The sequence below is a fragment of the Equus quagga genome, chromosome 3 (assembly GCF_021613505.1).
Source record: "Equus quagga isolate Etosha38 chromosome 3, UCLA_HA_Equagga_1.0, whole genome shotgun sequence".
Lineage (NCBI taxonomy): Eukaryota > Metazoa > Chordata > Mammalia > Perissodactyla > Equidae > Equus > Equus quagga.
Genome location: NC_060269.1, coordinates 34303791 through 34324910, shown reverse-complemented (window position 1 = coordinate 34324910; position 21120 = coordinate 34303791). Strand labels below are relative to the sequence as shown.

Genomic DNA, 21120 nt, shown 5'->3' with positions numbered 1-21120 from the left:
GTGGGTTTGTCATATATGGCCTTTATTATGTTGAGGTACTTTCCTTCTGTACCCATTTTATTGAGGGTTTTTATCATAAATGGATGTCGGATCTTGTCGAATGCTTTCTCTGCATCTATTGAGATGATCATGTGGTTTTTGTTTCTCATTTTGTTAATGTAGTGAATTACGTTGATTGACTTGCGGATGTTGAACCATCCCTGTGTCCCTGGTATAAATCCCACTTGATCATGGTGTATAATCTTTTTGATATATTGCTGTATTCGGTTTGCCAAAATTTTGTCGAGGATTTTTGCATCTATGTTCATCAGTGATATTGACCTGTAGTTTTCCTTCTTTGTGTTGTCCTTGTCAGGTTTGGGGATCAGGGTGATGTTGGCTTCATAGAATGTGTTAGGGAGTGCTACATCTTCCTCTATTTTCTGGAATAGTTTGAGAAGGATAGGTATTAAATCTTCTTTGAATGTTTGATAGAATACTCCAGAGAAGCCGTCTGGTCCTGGACTCTTATTTTTGGGGAGGTTTTTGATTATTGTTTCTATTTCTTTACTTGTGATTGGTCTATTCAGATTCTCTATTTCTTCCTGATTCAGTTTGGGGAGGTTGTATGAGTCTAGGAATTTATCCATTTCTTCTAGGTTGTTCAATTTGTTGGCATATAGTTTTTCATAGTATTCTCTTATGATCCTTTGTATTTCTGCGGTATCTGTTGTGATTTCTCCTCTCTCATTTCTAATTTTATTTATTTGAGACTTCTCTCTTTTTTTTTAGTGAGTCTGGCTAAGAGTTTGTCGATTTTGTTAATTTTTTTGAAGAACCAACTCTTTGTTTCATTGATCCTTTCTACTGTCTTTTTCAATTCGATATCATTTATTTCTGCTCTAATTTTTATTATTTCCCTCCTTCTACTGACTTTAGGTTTTGTTTGTTCTTCTTTTTCTAATTCCGTTAGGTGTTGTTTGAGGTTGTTTATGTAAGACTTTTCTTGCTTATTGAGGTGAGCCTGTATTGCAATGAATTTCCCTCTTAGGACTGCCTTTGCTGTGTCCCAAATCATTTGGTACGGTGTGTTTTCATTTTCATTTGTCTCCAGATAATGTTTGATTTCTTCTTTAATTTCTTCAATAATCCATTGTTTGTTCAGTAGCATGTTGTTTAGTTTCCACATTTTTGGCCCTTTCCCAGCTTTATTCTTGTAGTTGATTTCTAGTTTCATAGCATTATGATCAGAAAAGATTCTTGGTAGTATTTCAACCCTCTTGAACTTATTGATGCTTGCTTTGTTTCCCAAGATATGGTCTATCCTTGAGAATGTTCCACGCGCACTTGAGAAGAATGTGTAACCTGCTGTTTTTGGATGAAGTGTCCTATATATGTCTATTACGTCCATCTGATCTAATTTTTCATTTAATTCTATAATTTCCTTGTTGATTTTCTGTCTGGATGATCTGTCCATTGGTGTTAATGGGGTGTTGAGGTCCCCTACTATTATTGTATTGCTGTTGATGTCTCCTTTTAGTTTTGTTAATAGTTTCTTTACGAATTTTGGTGCTCCTGTGTTAGTTGCGTATTTATTTATAAGCGTTATGTCATCTTGGTGGAGCGTTCCTTTTATCATTATATACTGCCCCTCTTTGTCTTTCTTTATTTGTTTTGCTTTGAAGTCTACTTTGCTGATAGAAGTATGGCAACACCTGCTTTCTTTTGTTCATTATTAGCTTGAAGTATTGTCTTCCATCCCTTCACTTTGAGTCTGTGTTTGTCTTTGGGGCTGAGGTGTGTTTCCTGGAGGCAGCATATTGTTGGATCTTGTTCTTTGATCCATCCTGCCACTCTGTGCCTTTTGATTGGAGAGTTCAATCCATTCACGTTTAGACTGATTATTGAAACGTGGGGGCCTACTGTTGCCATTTTATCACTTGTTTTCTGGTTCTTTTGCATTTTGTCCTGATGGAGAGCTGTTACTGTGTGTTATTGTCCTTCTGTTTATCTCCTTTGTTCTGGATTTTGTAACCCCTTTCCTTTTTTTGATTTTTCAGGAATGAGGTTCTTCCTGAGCATTTCTTGAAGAGGAGGTTTTGTGGCGATGAACTCCCTTAACTTTTGTTTATCTGGGAAAGTTTTTATTTCTCCATCATATTTGAAGGATAGTTTCACTGGGTAGACTATTCTTGGCTGCAGGTTTTTGTCCTTCAGAGTTTTGAATATTTCATTCCAATCTCTTCTAGCCTGAAAGGTCTCTCCTGAGAAATCTGCTGATAGCCTTATGGGCTTTCCTTTGTAAGTTATTTTCTTCTGCCTGGCTGCCCTTAGTATTTTCTCTTTGTCATTGACTTTTGCTAGTTTCACTACTGTATGCCTTGGGGTTGGTCTTCTTGCGTTAATAAAGTTTGGAGATCTATTGGCTTCTGTCACATGAAGTTCCATCTCTCTTCACAAGTGTGGAAAGTTCTCAGCTGTTATTTCTTTGAACAGGCCTTCTGCCCCCTTCTCCTTCTCTTCTCCCTCTGGTGTACCTATAATCCTTATGTTGCATCTCCTAATTGAGTCGGATAATTCTCAGAGAGTTTCTTCATTTCTTTTTAGTCTTAGTTCTCTCTCCTCCTCTGTCTGCAGCATTTCTATATTCCTATCCTCCAAATTGCTAATTCTGTCCTCCATATTATCGACTCTACTGTTCAGAGAGTCCAGATTTTTCTTAATCTCCTGCATTGTGTTCTTCATCTCCAGTATTTCTAATTGGTTCTTCTTTATAGTGTCAAGCTCTTTTGTAACATAGCTCCTGAACCCATTGAGTTGTGTATCTGAATTCTCTTTTAACTCATTGAGTTTTTTAATAATGGCAGTTTTGAAATCATCGTCATTTAGGTTATAGATTTCATTGTCTTTGGGATTGTTTTCTGGGTGCTTATCATTTTCCTTCTGTTCTGGAGATTTAATATATTTTTTCATAGTGCTTGATGGTGTGGATTTGTGCCTCCACATAGAGATAGAGTTTAGTAGCTGCTTCAACTTGTTGCAACTGGTGTAGGGGGGGCAGCTGTTTGGACTGCACCAACCAGGAACCCTGTCAGCTGTTACTGACTGGACCTGGACCCCTCCTTGTAGTCACAGTGGTCCTGTGGGGTCCACTCGCAATCGTGGGGGCAAGTTGTGGGGGCAATCGCAAGGGGGCCTCAGGCTGCTGGTGCCTACTGTTGCAGCCCACTTAGACGCGCTCCCTCCTTGTGGTCTGCAGTGGTGTTGTAGGCTTTCCCAGCAGCCAGGAGTGGGATCACCTATAATCGCTGCTTTGTCTCTAACAGAGCCCACAAGATCACACTTGTCCACTATAGGTCCCGGCGGAGCTATGGGTATCTTCTGCAGTCTGTCGTTAGCTCATCTAGCTGTGCTACTTTTGCCCCAGGGCCTTCCTGCCTTGCAATTGCCAGTCGAGACCTCTCAACTAGTGCTGTGCAGAGGCTTTTGCTGAGGCTGCTGTAGGAACCTGGAGTTCCCCCCTGGGCTACGTAGCCATTTCACGGGAGCTCCACTCTGCCCCACTCCACTCTCATGGGATCTCTGGGAGCCCCTTGCCTTGTCTGGGACACGGCCAGAGTCCGTGGGCCTGGCGGTGGCTTGTAAGCTGCTGCCTTGTGGGGAATTCTGCTCTAGTGAGCTTCCTGGTGTTCCAAATGCTGGGCAGGGCCTCCCTGCCAATGGCGAGCAGAGGCCCTCCCTGCTGGGGAGGTGCAGGACCCTGGAGTGTCCCCCTGGGCCACAGAGCCGGGTGTTGGAGCTCCACCCAGTCCCCAAGCACGTCCACGCGAAGTCTGGACACCCCCTGCACTGACCTGTGCACCAGAGACCGTGGGCCCAGCAGCAGCTTGCTGTCTGGTGCCGTGCCGGGGAATCCGTCCGCTGGGAGCTTCTCTTTGTTCTGGATTCTGGGTGGGGCCTCCCTGCTAATGGCGAGCAGAGGCTTTCCCTGCCGGGGGGGTGCAGGACCCTGGAGCCTCCCCCCGGGCCACAGAGCCAGGCGCTGGACCTCCAACCGTGTCCCCAAGCACGTCCACGGGAAGCCTGGGTGCCCCCTGCACCGACCCACTTGCCAGAGACCGTGGGCCCAGCAGCAGCTTGCAGTCTGATGCCGTGCCGGAGAATCCGCCTGACGGGATCTTCCCTTTGTTCTGGATTCTGGGTGAAGCCTCCCTGCTAATGGCGAGTGGAGGCCTTCCCTGCTGGTGGGTGCGGGACCCTGGGGATTCCCCCTGGGCTTAGGTGTAATCGCAGGGGGCTTGAGTAGGGCTGTTGTCACCTGTTTCCACTGTCGCTCCACTGGTGAGTGCACATTCCCGCCCTTGGTGTGTGGCGATGCTATGGGGGAGTCCGCTGGAAGAGAGCCTCCTGCAGGAACTAGGCTGTCCAGGGGTCAGGGGTCGGAGAGTTTTCACCTATTTCCACCTCCTCCCGGGGGGACGTCTGTCCGCCTTCCGATGTATAGTAGCACGAGACTCTTAGGCGTCTTGAGATGCTATCTGGATATCCTTGGGTTGGCTCCCACCTGGCCAGCTGAGAAGCTCCACTGCTCCCAAAGGTGGCTTTTTTCCTCTCTGGCCAGAGTTACTGCCTCTTCTGCTTTCGTCAGGACTGTCCCTTGTTGTGGGGGTTCTTTTTATCCAGTTTTCAGTTTTCAATCCAGGGTGATTCTTCCTAAAATTGTTGTAATCTGGTTGTGTTTGTGGGAGGAGGCGAGTTCAACATCTACTCACAGCGCCTTCTTGACGAGGACTCCTCCTCAGTTCCCTATATTCTTAACCTCTTCTCAGAGTGTTCCCTTCACAGTCTTGCTCCATCTGAAACCTATCCTCTGATTCATGTTTCTGCTACAGGCGTCTTTCATATCTCTGAGACTTGAAATGGGGTAAGGTGTCTTTCTTGCACCTCATTACCGATTACAGATCATTCCCCATGCCTTCTCCTTAAAATCCCCTAATTCCTTTGAAGATTATGGCAATACGCCTATCCTACCTGCTACTGCTCCTTGTTGTAATTATCAGTAGAACCCCAGATCACTCTCTCTGAGTCCAAAAATGTTAGCATCTTCCCATTGTCTTCTTTTTAACAGTACACTTGGATTAATTTTTCATGTGTTCAATATTCACGTTGTTGATCATCTCAATACCCTGGCTTCCAAATTCTTGACTTCTTCTCTAATAAGATTGCTTTTCACTTCATCTCAGCCAACCACCCCTATAGTCAGACCCTGTGTTTATTACTGCCAATAACTGCATCCTTCCATAATCCTATTTTCACTGTCTACTCCTACCAACAGCTCCTATCTTTATGACTTATTCCCCAAATTAAAAATTCTTTAAACTTTCTAGAATGGCCAATTTATTTACCTTTTTACCTTAACAATGCCTCTAACTAACTCACCCAACCCTCACTCCCTTACCCTCACATCCCATCTGACCTAGCCTAGATCTCATGGCCCATCATTATAATTACTTTATTGTGTACATCATTAACAACCTTGCTCATCTCTTACTGCTTCATATTTGCCTGGCCAAGTGCCAAGCCTGCCTAAATCCAACTCTGCACTTTCCTGCACATGCATCTGAACATGGCTGCAGCACACACTATCATGCTGACTGGTCTCATTTGAAATTCATAACAACTAACTGTAGGTGAGCCTGGCAACCCTACACCTTACCCTCATTAATTCACATTCCCACCCTGTAGAGAATCATTTTACCCCTTCTCCTTGCCTCTCAATTCTCCAGTGCCTCTTCTCTTTTTTCATCTCAACTGTTGCAGACAGGCAATTAGCTGATGAGGAAATTAGAAGCAATCAGAGAAATCTTACAAGATCCCACCTATGTTCATCTATATTCTTTGCCTTCTCTCCTGTTTCTATAGATAAACTGTCTTTGCTCCCATCTAAGTCCAGTCCCTCCAGTTGTGCCATCTCTTACTACCTACTTCGAATATGATTCACACAGATTTCCCTCTTTCTTCTATATTATCAAATGTTCTATCTCTACTGGATCATTTCTATTAGCATATAAACATTCTGTAGTATTTCACATCTTAAAAATTAAATCTCACCTCATCTTACTTGCACTCCATGTCTGTGTTCTCTTTTATAGCAAAATTCCTCAAAGAAGTTGTTTAAACTTATTTGTCACTTATTCAATAATATGTATTGAGTTCTTTCTGTATGCCAAGTGCTTTCCTGGGTGCCAAGGGTATAGCAATGAGCAAAACAGATATATCTTTGCTCTCGCAGAGGTTACATACTAGTGGAAAGAAACATCCAACAAATAAGTAAAAATATAATATGTAAGATGGATGATACATGCTAAAGAGAAAAATAAAGTAAGGAAGAGGAATAAGAAGTGCCAGAGTGGGTTGCGGGGTTGCTATTTTAAGCAGGGTGGTCAAGATTGGACTCGCTGAGAAAACGATGTTTGAGCAAAGGCCTGGAGGAGATAAAGGAGTAAGCCTTATGGCAGTAGAATGTTCCAGGTGGAAAGAACAGCAAGTTCCAAGGTCCTGAGAGTGTGCCTGGTATCCTTAAGGAACAGCAATGAGGCCAATGTGACTGGAATGAGCAATCAAGGGGGAGAGTAGACGGAGATGAGGTCAGAGTCATGGAAGGGGCCAAATGATGTATGACCTTGAAGTCCTTTGTAAGGACTTTGAATTTTAATTTGAGAGAGGCAGGACACCACTGAAAGACTTTTTATCAAGGAAATGGCATGTTCTGACATACCTTTTAGAAGGCTAGTTCTGGATGCTGGGTTGAGAATAGATTGTAAGGGGATCATGGTGGAGACAGGAAGACCAGTTAGAAAGCTGGTGCAATACTGTGGCAAGAAATGCTGTTAGCTTGGACCAGAATGGTAGAGTAAATCTGCTGGGAAGTAGTTGGAAGTAGAACTTGAAAGAACTGAGAGGTTGAATGAAGGTTATGAGGGAAAAGAAGAGTTAGGGATGATTCCAAGCCTGTGCAGCAGGAAGGATGGAGTTTCCATTTACTAAGATGGGGAAGACTGTAGGGTTGAGCAGGTTGAAGGAACTCATAAAGAGTTCAGTATTGGACATGTTTGGATTAAGATGCATTTGAGACATCCAAGTGGAGAAGTCCAGTAAGCAGTTGACTATATGAATCTGGAATTCAGGGGAGAAGTCTGGGCTAGAGATACATATTTGAGAAAGGTCAGCATAGAGAAGGATTTTAAGTGGGACTGGATGAGATCACCAAGAGAGAATAGAGATGGAACGATATCAGTGGACTGAGTTCTAGAACATTCTAATATTAAGAAGTCAGCAAAGAAGACCAAGTATATCCACTTTGCTTAAAAGGAACACCAAGAGTTTTTGGTGGCCTAGAAGCTTAGCAGAGAATGTGTTTCAAGAAGGGGACAGTAGTCAGCTACTTCAAATGCTGGTAATAGTTCAGATAAAATGAAGTCTGAGAATTGGCAGTTGATTTTAACAAGATGGAGGTTGCTGGGGACCTTAATAACAGCTATTTCAGCAGAGTTGTGGAGCTGAAAGCCTAACTGATGTCAGTTCCAGAATGAAGGAAGGAAGAGGAGTTAAAGACAGTGGTAATCATTAATTATTTTGAGGAATTTTGCTGTAAAGGGTGCAGAAAGTGGGTCAGCAGCAAAGTTAATGAAGGATCAAGAGAGGATTCTTTTTTTAAGTTGGGAAAGTTATTAGCATATTTATATTGATAGATTAATCCAGTAAGAGAGGGAAAAATTGATACAGAAAAAAGAAGGGAGAATTCATGGACCCGTGTCCTTGAGTAGGAGAAAGAGGGTGAGCTCTAATGCATAAAGGAGGAATGTGGCCTCCTGAACACAGATAGTTCCTCCATAGTAATGGGAAGGAAGCCATGGTGTAGGGGCAGAGATGCAAGTAAATTAGTTGATGTAACTATAAGAGCTTGTGTAAGTTCTCTCCTAATGTTTATATTTTCTCAGTGAAATGGCAAGTAAGTTAGGGGTGGAAGACAAGAAAGGCAAGGAGATGTTGAAGATTTGATGAGAGAGACAGAGTGAATGGAATGGGCAGATGTAGTGGGATAGTCCAGCAGCACTGAGGACCATACTTGGCATTGGCTCAGCCTGGATTTTCCCCCCAGATATCCATCCACATTGCTTTCCCCTTTGCTTTCATCAGGTCTCTGGTCAAGTGTCATTTTAGGAAAAAGTCCTTTCCTATTTCATATTTCATGTGAAATAATATACTCCATCACGCTCCCCACCTACCACGCTTGATTATTCCTTTTAACATTTATTATCACGTAGCATCTTAATCATTTGTTAATTTGTTTATTATCTGTCTTCTCCAACTACAATGTAAGCATCACAGGATAGCAGGGACTTTATCTGTTTTGGTCTCTACTGTCACCCCAGTGCTCAAAATAGTGCCTGGCCATCGAAGCCACTTAAAAACATTTTTTGAACAGATAGTTGGTAAAGGAAAACCATGTCTGTACTCATGACACTTCTGATACCAAATGTATGGGTTTTTCACACCAAACAATTCTCCAATTCTCTGTAGGTACCAACTGGACATCCTACAATTTAATTTGTTTTGACACTAACTACCCAGAGTTAGCGCAGACTCCACAAGTTAAGGGCTCAGTTCCACAAGAGTGCCCCCTACTTCAGGCACCAGTTCCAAGTAGTGGTTTCCCAGTTTACCCACATTTCTGCCTGACGTGGCTACAACTCAAGGGTTCCCACGACCCCTTCCTCAGTTTTAATAATTTGTTGTAATGGCTCACAGAACCCGGGGAAACACTTTACTTACTATTACCAGTTTATTATAAAGGGTACAATGAACAGCTGGATGCAACGGGATATAGGATGAGGTCTACAAGGGTCCCAAGTGCAGGAACTTCTAGCCCCATGGAATTTGGGGTGCTCTATTCTCCCTACGTGTGGATGCATTCACCAATATGGGAGCTCTCTGAACCCTTCTGTGCCAGGAACTGGGAACAAAAACCAAATATTATAATAAAAGATACTCCTATCACTCAGGAAGTTACAAGGTTTTAGAAGCTCTGTGCCAGGAACTGGGGACGAAGACCAAATATATATTTCTTACTGTATCACATCTCAGCTGGACGAATGGATGGATGCATCTGTCCCCAGAATGGGGTTAGGGCTACTTTAGACTGGTGTTTCCTTGTTACATGCTCTACCTTCAGGCACACAGTCCTTATTGTAAAGCCATTTTGAAGGGCCTGACTTCACTTTCTGTTAACAGTCTGTTTGTAGGGAGGTAACATGGTAGAGTGAGGTGTACTATTTTGGTTCGATGTTCAGCCAGTACCAGTTCTGTAACAGTGGATTTTCTTTAACCCTGCTCAGCCTCAGTTTTTACCTCTGTAAAATGAGGATTATGATAAGATAAAATAAGTTAATTGATGTGGAGGCATATTATAAACAGTAAAGAACAAGGAAAATGCTAATTATTTGACACTTTATAAAGGAAAATAGAAAATAATCCCAAGAAGGATGTCTAGATAAGTGCAAAAGCACTTATCCAAAATGCAGCAACAGTCCATCTCGTCCAGACTTTAATGATGGGCTGAGTCTTAAAGCTTAAAACTTTAAGATTCTAAAATCATATATAATCTATATAATCTATAATCTTATAATCTCATATGTAAACAAATACAATGTTTACCATGGCTGACAGTGAGAGCAATGAAGCTTTTCCTGAAATATTACCATTTGCTCCTAAGACTCAAAGTGCTTTTACATGTATTACCTCAACTTTCTTGATAACATACTTCTGATATTGGCAGGATCAGAAATTATCGTCTTTATTATGTCTTTATTTTGTCAGTGGATATGCATCAGTCCATGGAGTACCTATCTGTGAGGATAAAATAAGGCCTTGTCTAGCTTTAAAAATTGCATTTATAAATTCATTACTTAGAATTCCATATTAATTTTCCTTACAAAACCATGTTACAAGCGTAAGCACCCACTAGATTTTAAGTTCTACTAGGCCAGGAACCATGCATGCCTTCTTACCTTATCTCTGATGCCAAGTATTCAATAAACATTTCTTGGAAGGATGGGAATAGAAAGGTGAGTCAGTAGTGAATGATTAGAGTGGTTCAGATGATAAATGAATGGTTACAAGGTTAGGACCTCAGCCTGACTCATAAAATCATACCTTGTATTTGCTATGAAAAATAATTCACAGTTTTTTCAGTAATATTAAACAAAACATCCATTCTTTTATTCAGTGTTTGAATGCCTACTGTGCACTGTGAATATTACAAAGATCGATCTGACATTGATCATCCCCTCAAAGAATTTATGATTTAATAGAGAAAATAGAATACATTCACAGATAATTAAAATCTAAGGTATAAATTGTATTACAAGTATAATATTTCAAAGGAGATTACTAAAATAGAAAACATTTCATTTCATAGAAGTGTAGTTTTTTTCTTGTTTACAATGGATTGTATACTGAGAGGAAACTTATTTTGAGGGAAGGAAGGTAGGTGGAAACTTCTCATGTTTCTCAAGAGATCTGCGTACTTCAGATTTTTTCACGTGCATGGTTCTGCTTCTCTGTTATGTCTAACACCACTTAAAAACTTGCCTATCTTCTCTGTCCTTTGATGTGATTTATCACTTACACTATGTTTACCAGCCATTATTATAGGCTTTATTTAGCAGCAAATAATAGAGAAGGCTGAGGGAGAGAGATTTTAAAACTTGAAACGTAGTGTAGTGAGTGTGGTGGTAAAGATGAAGAGGTCATACTGCTGAGCTGTGAAGTCAGCCGGTCAGGTTGGAAGACCTGGTGAACAGCACTGGGATGGTCCGTCAGGCACTGTGAAGCTCCTGCTCCCTTGACTCCTGTTCCCCCAAAGTCTCCTTAGCAGCTACCTCACACCTTCTTCCCAACCACATCTGGCTTACTCTGAGGAATGGAAAGAAGTCTAAACTTCTAATGTCTTACTCCCTCTGAAAGTTAAGACAAAGGAGGAGATAACTGTGGGATAGTTAGGGATAACTGTCTACACACTATAGAACAAGATGATCTAATTCTATGCAATTGTGATCTAAGGAAATCATATGTTAGAGATCATATTCATGGTCTCAAGCCCCGTAATTCTGTAGCCCACCAATTTATTTAAGTAAGTTCAAGCTTGTCAGGGGAAGGTCAGTATCACTTTGAGTTTGTGCCATTAGAACGACAGATCAAGGCCTCTCTTCCACCCCAGCCATAAACGTCATTGAACATCAAGACCTCTGGAAACACATAGTGTCCAGACTTTGACCACTGCTGAAAGTCATGTCCTCAGAGTTATAGATCAGACCATCTTCATATGTGGGGATGATCACGTCAATACCTTAGGATATTTGATCAACATTCACCTACATTCTGACCCATTCAGTAACATGTGAGCACCCCCTTAAGTAAGTAGGAACACCGCTAGCTCAGCTATTATATCAATTCATTTCATATGACTTGATTTCTTAGGAATCTGGCGCCTCCTCAAGCAGATATTTATAAGGCATTGTGATAGCTGGACATACACACATGCACACACACAAACATGTATGTACACTCACATGCATGCGCACCTGGCATGTTTCTAGGCTAACTATATATTCCATTGATCTGTCTCCTCTGTTACTTCCTATTTCAGCAGTTCTTAAATCCGATAGGCTTGAATTCCCACAACACTGTATAAGAAACCTTGTTTTTCTGGGAGGGGAAGTGGAAGGGAAAGCAAAGGTAGAATAATTTTTAGTGAGTAGCTAGAATATGTACTTTATACATACTCCCATGTGAAAAGCATGACCACCTTTAGATGTAAGTATTATCCTCATTTTATAGGAGAAAACTTAGGTTCAAAGAGGTTTTGTGACTGCGTTTGAGACTACACAACTAGTAAAGGACACAAGGAGCTTTCACCCAGACCTGCCTCCCCTTGAGTGTTTCCTGCAGGTTATGCCTACAAAGCATGCCTCTTGGGAGACAGTTTATTTTAAGACATATTATCAGCAGTCCATTACTATTTCTTGAACATCTATATTCTAGGAAACATAGGAAAGACAAAAAAGAATAAGACATAATTATTTCCTTGAAGAAACTTAAAGCTTATTTGGGTAAACAAGAATAAAGAATATGGGAGAAATTTAGAGGAAAAATTAAAAGCTAAACTATGCGATTGAGACTGAGTTTCATAAGAGTTCATAGAAAAGAGAGATCCAGGTCGGGGAGAGAGATTGGCAGCAGCTTTCGAAGTTACAATCATCATTAGTTATCCAAGTAATTGGCTACCTGTCAGAAAATTCTTCAACTTTTGATCCCATCAATATAAACAAAAGCAATGAATACTGCCATTAGTGTCATGTACAACACTCATCATTATTTTTTATAATATGTTCCAAATGATGGTCGTATAACATGGCCACACGTGTGCAATGTATAAAATGACAATGAGACATAAAGCATTTAAAGGGAAACTATCCATTTGATTGCCCCAGCTGCTTCAGAAGTCTCTCCACCTTGTGCCCAGGAATGTTTGTTCCTAAAGCAAGTGAGGACGAATCTCCTCCTCTTGCACTGGAGAGTAGCTTATCTTCTGACTGCATGTGTAAATCGCACAGAAGTGATTCTTACATGGAGAGAATTTTGTGAAGCAAAATAATCTGTGAAATCTTTTGTAAATGTTCATGCAAGGGCTCCCCCTAGACCGTATTAAACCATAATAAGCTAGGGGGAGTGTCAGGTAAGCTGTCTTCCAATGCTCCAAAGGTGACATTGATAAACTCCCTCCCCCTTTAAGGACCACTGACCCAGAGAGGCCAACTCCACTGCTGGTCTGGGACTCCTCAGATTAACTGAGCGGAGGCAGTGACATTGGATGAGTTTAGGCACAGCACTGTCCTAGCCAGGCTTTTCCCTTGCCCCGTGGTTCCCTCTCCAACACCATCTGCTGGCGATGTTCCTTGAACAGGTAGGGTCCAGCCAGAATGAGCAGGACACTGCTTCCTTGTGCCACCCTTGTCTATTGGTCCCCAAGCTTAGAGCACTCGTCTGGAGGAACTTAAATGTTTGCTCCACTTAAGAAACTATTTAGCAACAGTAGGCTCTTTGGTTCCTGAGCAAACTCAGATTGGCAAGACCAAATCCTGTGGTCAGGGAATTAGGAGCAAAGTTGGTTACTCGATGCCTCAGAGTATGTGTGCCTCCAGCCCTCCATGTCCCGGAACTCCGTCTTCCCCCAGCTTTCCTCTCTGGGCTATGATAGGCCAATTTACAGTTCATTTGGGTGCATTTCACTGAAATTTCTGTGTGGTTTGAGTAACCAAAACTTATGAGTGTACATAATTTCCGTCAGTTATTGGATGATAATCTTTCCATCTTACATTTTAAATTAGCATATAAAAAAATGTTTACATAATTTTTTACCTCTAAAAAATTACTTAAAGCCTACTTTGTTCTCTACTTCTCAGAGAAGGAAAATTACCATGCATCTAGATAGAAAAAGGATCCTTCTCTCTACTCAATATATACTTTCCATGCAGTAACCCAATTTTAGTTTGATACATGCAGCTGAATCAATATGGCTGATTAACAATCATATTCTTAATTTTGATAAAAATCACAGTCATTTTTGCATCGAGCCTGTCAGCTGATGTGAAGTCATCGATTTTGTGTAAGTAATCAATTTAGTTTCCATGTGTCCCTGTGAGAGAAGGGGCAGCCGGGATGAAGGAAAGGCTGAACTGTAGTTTCTGGGGAAAGATGGAAATCTAGAAGGGTTTGGGAGATTGGGGCTAGGGACACTGCCATCTTCTGTCTGAATGCCTCTCTTTGTAATGAGAAGGAGACAAGTATATATAAGTGTGTCTGTGTGTGGGGACAAGAAAGTTAGATCCAGTAGTAAGCAAATCCCTTCCCTTCCCCCAGGGCTGGGCTCTGTGGGCAATGCGGGGAGGTTGGAAATTGGGCAGGAAGTGAACAAATTCTGCTGTATGTCTGAAGCAGCTTCTTTCTGATTTTTTCACAAAAGAGATTTAACATTTGCCATTCTACAGTATAAACTGTAAATATCTAGTCTTATTTTTCCCTGAATGTGGTGCTAATGAAAGCAAAGACCAATCATCAGGGGTGAATTATTTAATAGAATAATGTTTTAATAGCTGAGAAGAGACACAAATAGCAGAGACGCCTGTGGCTAATGGATTTCCCTGGTAGGAGATAAAAGGCTGATTACACAGCAGAGTAAGTGAAGACCTGGTGCATTAATGACAATTTACAGGTCAGCTCACTTACAGGAGTGATTTGAAACACACCATCTGTTTTCTAGCTGTAGGTTGATAACTATGATTTTACAGACAGTCAACGCTCTTCATCAAGAATTGGTACTTATTTGTCTTTCTGAGTCTGGTTAGTTTGGCCTCATAATATTTTGCTGACTGGATCCTCAGGTTCTTTCCAAATCAAATAGTTTCTAAATTGAATGGATTGATAGCAGCCCATCCTGCTTCCATTCATCCTTTCTTCGCCTGGTTAGAGAATTAAGTCCTAATGCCCTACGGCATCCACTGTATGTATTGAATTACCTCTTTCTGAGCATCTACCTTGGTACTAGTTACATCCCACCCTTGAGAGAGTTGAGAAAATAGTTACCCAAATAATTTTCTGTGGCCTGTGTTTCAAAGCTGGAACCTCAGCTGAGAAAGGCTGCACCGTCAACCTCTGCTTATCAAGTTCCCCCCCACCCCTTTTTTTCTTTCTTTTCCTCCCTCTTGCTTCTGCCTGCCTTCCAGCTCCCCATCTCCAAGCAGCCACCACCCCCCATACACACACACACACACACACACACACACACACATACTCCCTCTCTTTCGCCCACAGGGGCAAGAAAAGGAGAGCCTGGTTTTGGCTTCCACTCCTGCCCCTTTCCCCATTTCGCTGCTCTGTACCTTCTGTAGTTAGTATGCACTAGAGTGTAAGGACTAAGTGTGAGGGCTGCGGAGGCACACTTCTGGGTTTAGATCCTGGCTCTGTCACTTTCTAGCTATGGTGAGCTTTGTCCAACTTGTTTAACTGATCTGTGCCACTGCTGCCTCATGTGAAAATGGGGGAACTAATAAGACCTACCTGAAGGGGTTGCTGTGAGCATTACATTATTCAACACACATTAAGCATTTAGAGCGGTGTCTGGCACATAGAAAGTGCTCAGTAAATGTTGCCATTATTGAAATTATAGGAGACAGTTGGTTAGGAGGCCAGGCTACTGATCTTTCTTGGATCTGTGAAGTAAGTAGGCCTTTGCAGCTTACTTGTATTTGGAAGAACAAAAAGAAAAGAAAACATTGTCAAGCCTCTTTTTCTACGTATGTATTGTGTGCATTCATTAATTGAACTCACATTTGTTGAGCATTTACTATATACTAGATTAGTGGTTCTCCAAGTGTGAACCCTAGCTCAGCAGCATCAGCATTACCTGGGGCCTTATTAGAAATGCAAACTCTCAGGGCTGGCCCGGTGGTGCAGCAGTTAAGTTCACATGTTCCACTTCGGTGGCCCAGGGTTCGCGGGTTCAGATCCCGGGTGCAGACATGGCACTGCTTGGCAAGGCATGCTGTGGTAGGCGTCCCACATATAAAGTAGAGGAAGATGGGCACAGATGTTAGCTCAGAGCCAGTCTTCCTCAGCAAAAAGAGGAGGATTGGCAGTAGTTAGCTCAGGGCTAATCTTCCTTAAAAAAAAGAAAGAAAGAAAGAAAGAAATGCAAACTCTCAGTATCCTCCCCCACCTTCTCCCCAGTGTTCTGAACCAAACTCTGAAGGTGGGCCCAAGCAATCTGTGTTTTCAGAAGCCCTGCAGATGCTTCTGATGTGCTAAAGTTTGAGAACCACTGTCCTAGATGTAAAATGTAGTCATTCTGCCGGGCACTGGGAATATAAACATGAATAAGACCCTGTCCCTAACCTTCAGGAACATACAGTCTATGTGAGAGGTGGATTTGTAGACAAGAGCAACCGAGGATTCTGAGAGGTACAATGGAAACAGAGCCACAAGAGTGGGAGGGCAGCCAAGTCTGCATTTTGGGGGGAGAGTTTGGAAAGAATACCTAAAGAGGTGACGTTTGAACTAAGTCTTAGAAAAAGACTAGAACTTTTCCAGTTATAAACAAAGGGGAAAGACATTCCATAGAAAGGACCACATGTGCACTTGGTGATGGGTAAACTAGCATGCAGACCTCCCCCCTGACTTTTTTTTTTTTTTTGAGGAAGATTAGCCCTGAGCTAACAACTGCTGCCAATCTTCCTCTTTTTGCTGAGGAAGACTGGTCCTGAGCTCACATCCATGCCCATCTTCCTCCACTTTATATGTGGGACGCCTACCACAGAATGGCTTGCCAAGCAGTGCCATGTCTGCACCCTGGATCCGAATGGCGAACCCCGGGCCGCCAAAGCGGAACATGTGAACTTTACCACTGTGCCACTGGGCCAGCCCCAGACCTCAACTTTTAAACTTTTGAAAAGCTAGAGAGGAGGGGTTTTGTGCTTTGTTCACAGTTAGATCCCCAGCACCTGGAACATGCCCCTGGCTTGCAGGATGACCAGTAACAATTTGAATGATTGAACACAAAGGTCCTAAATTCCCACATATTTGATTTTCACTGAATTGTTTCTTCTCAGCATAAGATATTAAAACAAATAAACCTAATTTTGAAAGCACTCCTTCTGCTTTAAAGCACTATATTCCTGCAAGAAATTAGCCGATGACTGGATTGTTTGTTTGTTTTTTTCCAGATATACATCATAATATATTTCGAATTCTGTGTAGGTTACATCATGTTCACCACCCAAAAACTAATTAGAGTCCATCCCCTCACATGTGAACCTAATCACCCCTTTTGCCCTCCCCCATCCCCCCTTCCCCTATGGTAACCACCAATCCAATCTCCAATGCTATGTGTTTGTTTGTCGTTGTTTTTATCTTCTACTCATGAGTGAGATCTTATGGAATTTGACTTTCTCCCTCTGACTTATTTTACTCAGCATAATACCTTCAGGGTCCATCCATGTTGTCGCAAATGGCCGAATTTCATCATTTCTTATGGCTGAGTAGTATTCCATTGTGTATAGGTACCACATCTTCTTTATCCATTCATCCCTTGATGAGCACCTAGGTTGCTTCCATGTCTTGGCTATTGTGGGAGTGCAGACGGTGCAACCACTATGGAAAGCAGTGTGGAGTATCCTCAGAAAATTAGGGATAGATCTACCATATGATCCAGCTATCCCACTGCTGGGTATTTATCCAGAGAACTTGAAAACACAAAGGCATAAAGATACTTGCACCCCTATGTTCATTGGATTGTTTATTTAACATGCCATATCTGAAAGCATGGGTTAGCCGTGTGAGACCTCTTCCCTCTAAATCTCTGTAGCTCATTGAGGACCAGAGCACTTGCTTGATACAAGCTTATCCTGAACTTGCAACTTTATCCAAATGTATGAATTATTGATGCCTCTTATAAACGCGTTGGTTTTTACAATAGAAACTATAACAGGTTCCTCATTAAAAAGTGAAGAACCAAATATCCAGGCAGCATATTTCTTTCCGTTTTAGTTAAAATCAACTCTGCATACGAAATGATTGGATCTTTTCTAGTCATGTTCTCATATGCTGCCCTGTGCCAGATGCTCACTCTTCTTTCTTCTGGAAGCCAGGGCATACTTCATAGCATCTGAAACTTCCCCAGGAGGACCTCTGCATCTTCACACTGACCACAGCGACAGGTCTGGTGGCCAATTCAAAAGAAAGGACTTGTGCCAAATTAGACCCCAGCACTGAGGTTTCCTTCCTTTCAAAGCCACTTCTAAGGGAACCTCCTGCAGGATTTCCTCCCCAGCATCCCCAATGTACCTAGTCTGGCTTCGCGTACCCAGTTAATTACATCCCTGGCTAACTTACTCTGGCCTCTGATCTGACAAAGCCCTGGAGGAGGGGTGGTCTAACTTGTGTTCCTAATCAAATGGCTCAGAGATCATAGGCCTTTTAGAGGACAGAGGGACCTTGGAGATTGTAGACACCCACCCCCTCACCCCACACCCCTTTCTACTGTCTTCCAGGAACATGAGGCTTCCAAACATTGAACATGCGAATAGTCTATTATGTGATGGATGAAGAAATTTAAACACATAATATTCTTTAAAACCAAAGTTGAAATGCATTTTCCTTTACTTCTCTTATTTCCAAATTCAATCCTTAGATAGGGAGTAAAAGTAACTCCCAAATTTAACTTAATAAGTGAAGTAATGTTTCCACTTTTCTCTCCGTGTGGTCTCTGAGTTTACTGCTCTGCAGCAACACTTTGTGGTTACACAAACAGGCCTCCCCAGTGTAGGAGAACTAGGATCACAGAGCAGATTTGGCTAAAGAGTTGCTTGAATAGGTCTGAGAAGCACAGCCAATTGCACATCATAATGCAGGTACTAGAGGTAGTAATTACAAGCCACTTCTCTCTGGACCTCGGTTTTCACATCTTTACAAGAGGGAATGGGACTCTAATTCTCTTTCAGGGTTAGGATTCTATCAGTTTTAGGCCTTCCCCTCTAGAGGAGCATTAAGGAGCTAAGGGAGGAGAACAGAGGGCAGAGAACACGCACAGGCTGCCCTCACCCTGCTTTTTACACACGTGCGCGTGTGTCCTTTATTCACACAGTTCTTATCATGACCAGATGCCCTTTGTTTCTAGGCGCACATAAGAATTAATTGTGTCACTAGTGATAAACAAGCAGTAAGAAAACAATGCCAAGTGATTATAGAATACCACATAATAAGAGGTTTTTAGATATACTTAAGTTTCCTGTTTTTTTAACTTTAGAAAAAACATGGATATGATTTTGAATAACAGTTTGTCACTTTTTAGCATCTCATATTTATACGTTACTTCATTTCTTCATTCTGCACAGCTTTATTTGTCTGCAGTCATTCTCTGTGCCATGTCCTGGGTAAGCCCTGGGCTGACAGAGGGAATATGGCTTGACATGGTTATTCATTAAAACATGTTTAAACCTCATTAAATAAGTTAATAAACTTGAGATTGAAGGAGGAACAGGGATAGGGGAGATCACTCATGAGATTCCAGGCAGGAATTGATACCTTTTCCTTGAAGGTTCTCACCCTGAATCCTACTGCCTCTCTCCAGATGTTGTGAACCTTCTGGATAAAGCATTGAGCTAGATGTTTTTGAATTTGAAAACTTTGTTTCTTAAAGTTTTTTTTTTCATCCATTGCCTCAATTTCTCTGTAAAATATATATTTTCTTTATTTCAATTCTTGCCCCAGGAGCATTCTTAGGGTTAATATTTGTGGAGAGAACATGTTGGTGAAATACCTTGCACTTCAAGGACATAGGTGCTCTAAAATAGGGTATAATTATTAGCTTTTAATACGTTGGCTTTGCATAAAAAGGAACATCTAACAGTGATGTAACATTTGACGCACCACGAATCCATGTATTCTTCACCAGTTTTACTTTTTCTCCTTGTCTTTCTTTATTTCTTTAGTTTATATTGGTTATGGAGGGTAAAGGCTAGAGGCTACAATTTTTATGGGTTAAACTGACAGCCAGTGGTCAGTGTTGAAGCTAGTATTAAATGAATACAGGCCACTGAGGAGCAGGACATACATTCTTGACATTTTGGGCACACATAGATTGGGGCTGAGGATGGGGGACAAATTTTGTAGAATGCAGAAAGGATTTTGGTAAGCGAGTTCATGCAGATATCAGAAATCAGTGAAAACACTGATCCCACATCTTTTCATTCTGAGCTATTGACTTCATTTATCTAAATTTTTTATTTGTTTTATTTAACATTCTACGCCCTCAGTCCTTATCACCTCAGTGTCTTTCATAAAAATTATTTTCCAAAAGGTATTTTCAAGTTTAACTAAACTTAGGTAAATATGAAAATTGAAGGTTGGTCTGCAGGGAAAAGGTGAAGTAAATTCCAAGGGCCAGGGAGATCATTGTTGATGGTTTGGGAGAACCTGGTTGCAAAAGGGACTCATAGATACCATCTATGGAACAGGCTATCATTTGTCCAGAGCGGTTTGAAAACCAAAGGAGGTTTTGAAAACCATTGGAAAGTTAATAAGAAAACGGCAGTTCTTGGTGGTTGAGGCTAATGTGAGTGTGTGACTGTGTTCATAGAGAAACACTATCTGCTGCTGCTGGCAATAGAATCTTCACGAAGCTGAGATTGCAATCATTAGCAAAGAAAGATCCAAAAAATGAGGAGGGAAGAAAAATAGGAATTATGAACAGTGTTAAGACATACAAATTTAGAAGAGGTATATTGAAATTTTAAGTTGAAAAATAAGTTATGTTTCAGGATTTCCCATTTCCTAGATTTGGGGTCAGAATAAATTTTAAAAGATATAAGACTCGTTGCCTTTGTTTTGAAGGAGTAGGAAAGTTAGAAACTATTTCATTTGCCTAAATAAAAATATCCTGGGGGCCGACTGGTGGCATTGTCGTTAAGTTTGCGCCCTCTGGTTCAGCAGCCTGGGGTTCGCAGGTTCAGATCCTGGGTGCAGACCTAGCACCACTCATCAAGCCGTGATGTGGTGGCATCCCACATAAAAAAAAAAAATAGAGGAAGGTTGGCACAGATGTTAGCTCAACAGGTGTTAGCCCAGGACCAATCTTCTTCACAAAGAAAAATATATGTATTATCTTGATAAGAGAATAATGAGGCATACTGGTTTGTGTCAAGTATTTGCAGACAGGTGAAATAGAACTCCCGTAAACTGTAAGAATAGGTGAAATATCATTCCATATGATTATAGACAATATGAACACAGAACGACTTTACTGTTTAGAAATGTATTTAATAATAAGCAATTTAAGTTCATTGCAAAACGATAGTTATTTTTCGTCAATCTTAGTCACGCCCCAAAATTATGTATTAAACTACTTAACAGTCTATTTTGTGTTAAACTTAGAAAATTAAAGGTAACTTCACTTGGCTTTGTTTGTATATAGCTAGCAAATTTTTGGTGCATTTGAGAGAATTCATTTATTGTATTATTTAATTA

At 41.5% G+C, this 21120-nt stretch overlaps 1 protein-coding gene across 4 annotated transcripts in view; it reads left to right on the top strand.

Annotated features, from left to right (window-relative positions):
* The window catches only part of SLC10A7 (solute carrier family 10 member 7), a 240384-nt gene that overhangs the window by 170740 nt on the left and 48524 nt on the right, over positions 1 to 21120 (top strand). The window lies entirely within an intron of this gene.